This window comes from Actinia tenebrosa, unplaced genomic scaffold (genome assembly GCF_029948245.1).
Source record: "Actinia tenebrosa isolate PJP-AT-01 unplaced genomic scaffold, QUT_ActTen_1.0 PGA_scaffold1__47_contigs__length_23844297, whole genome shotgun sequence".
Classification (NCBI taxonomy): domain Eukaryota; kingdom Metazoa; phylum Cnidaria; class Anthozoa; order Actiniaria; family Actiniidae; genus Actinia; species Actinia tenebrosa.
In genome coordinates this window covers 6,734,111-6,736,951 of record NW_028292578.1, presented here as the reverse complement: position 1 = coordinate 6,736,951, position 2,841 = coordinate 6,734,111, and positions in this window count along the sequence as shown.

The following is a 2,841-nucleotide window of genomic DNA, read 5'->3' as shown; positions in this document are numbered from 1 at the left end:
TGTACACAATTTTTAATATTCATAGTTTGGCAAACTAGCTATCTGTTACATTGCTTAGTAATGTAAATTTCTTTCATCTTCTTAGCCTGTAACCATTACACTTACAGATAAAGTCCACTACTGTACAATTATTGAATATTGCGTTGCTTGCAAGTTCATATTAACACTAGAAGTAGATGGCATTTGAATTTATATAGCCAGAATATCATCTGAAAGTCAAAAATACTGAATAAAAACCGTAACCAAAAAGCCTCATAATAACAACATCGATGTTTAGAATAAATTCGCAAAAGCTCACCGTTTATCACTCTTATTCAGCATGTTTAATCCCTTCTAGGCATTGACTTCCAAAATGTGCCTGTTTAGGATAAAGAGTTTAGGAGGATATCGGCCACCAGATTTGTTAACAGTCTCTCCAATGAACTTTGTCATTCAAAAGTTTAAACTTTCAGGCGACATTTCAGTTATCTTCATTGTGAGATCTTGAATTTTTTGGATATCGTTACATGAAAATTCCTCCTACCTGGAACGACACTTTTGCCATTCTTCAAAAATCTTTAGGCTCCACTTTTTTTCCTATTTTTGGTGTTTTTAGGCGTTGTATCTGCCAGCCACAATTTCTCTTCTTGTTCAGTCTTTGGCTTTCGAAAGCGAGACATTTCGAAACTTGCTACAAACTGTCTGCATCGATCCGTTGCTGCATAGTAAAATTGTTTTCATGTAAAAACCTTTTTCACTTTTCCAAGGGGATGTCATTTTCACCCGTGATTGACTTCGTTTTTAAGAACATATTTTTATCAATCAAGAGTGCATTGTACGATTGGATTTAGCTTCTATTTATGTTTCTTTTGAATCACAAAACCTTTAAAACTAACTACTGAATGCCTTTTTAAACTATTAAAGCTCAAATGACATTCTCAATAAATTAATAGTTTACAATATTCGTCACAATGTCGTATGGGATATACAATCACTCGCCTTCGGCTTGTGATTGTCTATCCCATACATCATTGCCACAAATATTGTAAATAATATGTATATATTAAATTAATAATAAATTAAATTATAGAATATTGAATATAGAAGCATAAGACGTAAATTGTAACCAATGAGCGCGCATGATTTATTATATTAACTTATATATGCCACTGTGAATTTCTCATTCTGGATATATATTTTTTTAAATGTCACAGCATTCCGGGTATGAATCTCAAACGCCTGACTGCGAAATGATAGCTATGACTATTATTTGAGTTTCTTTAAGATCTGATAAGTCAATACCGATAGCTTTGCAGTTAAGCATTTGAAATTCGAAGTCGGAATGGGAATGTTACAGCCACAAACCAATCAGCGCGTTAGTTATTATTGCCCTAACTAGCAATCTGATGGACAAGGGGTATTGAGAATTGCACTCCCCTAGTGATTTCACCCTGGTATCTACTGTATTAAATGGTATCAAATGCTTGAGCTTGTTCTTCGGCCAGATCGGTATTAGCTACGAAGGTCTGAAGACGCTTTTGAAATAAAAATGATTGTCCGTCTGATTATCCACAATAGCTTCACTTTCGCGACACTTAACTTTCGTTCTCGGATTCTTAATATTTAAAGTCATATATACTTTGAAGCACAAAAACTACAACTGAAAATGCACACCATAAGTAAACTGGCAAGAACAACATGCCGGTTCCATGTCGGTAAGTATCACAGCAGTCCTAGCAGTGCCGTCATCGTAACAGGGAAAACAAGGTCCAAGGCTACGGACACTTTTAGCGCTTAGAGACATAAGCACACTTTGCCTACATGAATATTTTCTCACTTGGATTATATATATATATATAAAGAACACCACGCTTATCCAAAATTCATGGATTTTATTAAAATATAATTAAAATACGGGGTGAAAATTTGATTTTAAAGGGGCGCTTGGATGAATACGCCCCAATTTTTGACGAAGTCCGAATAATTGAAGTATTCGGGGATAATATGACTCAATTAATATATATATTTAGGCACTGCCTAAAAGCGGAGCTCCCGATACGAAAGTCACAGGGAGAACAATTTGAATGAAACTGAAGGGTAAAAATAAGATCGGGGATAAAATCTTCAATTATTTTTTATTCGAGATGAAGATAATTTCTCCCATAATAAAAACCATGCAGTGAAATCAAATCGAAGTACACTACATTGTTTGTTTGTTTGCTTGTTTTGCGCGAGTATACTCTCCCACTTAGGAATTTTGTCCACAACTCACCACCACCCCCAGGGGCTAGTTTTGTTCTTTGAAGACTCTTCGACAACGTTTTCCAAGGCCGACTGTTTTAGGCTTTTAATCTATTTTACTTTAAAAAAACGAAAGATAACTACAGATAATCCAATACAAAATCAAGCTTAGTGAAATTTAACCCGGATGTTCTTTCATTGAAATCGAAAATCTGGAGATTTAGGACAAATCAAGGCTAAAAAACTGACTTGAAAACTGGTTAAGGTGAGCAGAAAATATACTTACTTAATTACGTCTTTTACAGAACGAGACGAAGTTTATATTCAGTTAAACTTGACAAGAACAACTGAGACAAAATAGAAAATAATGCAAAAGGCAATGCAAAATACAAAATGACGAATTTCTTGTCAGTAAATTGGCGTTTTTGAATATATTTTAGCATATGAGCTTTTAAATTTGAAAGACATGTTTCGACTTGTCACAAAGCCATCTTCAGTTAAGTGAAGCTAATTACAATTCACAAGGTTATACATAGGCGTTTTCAAAAGTATGAAATTACAACGGTTCGAAAATTCTTAAAACAAAAGATAAGCGTAAAATAAACAGTAACCAATATAAAA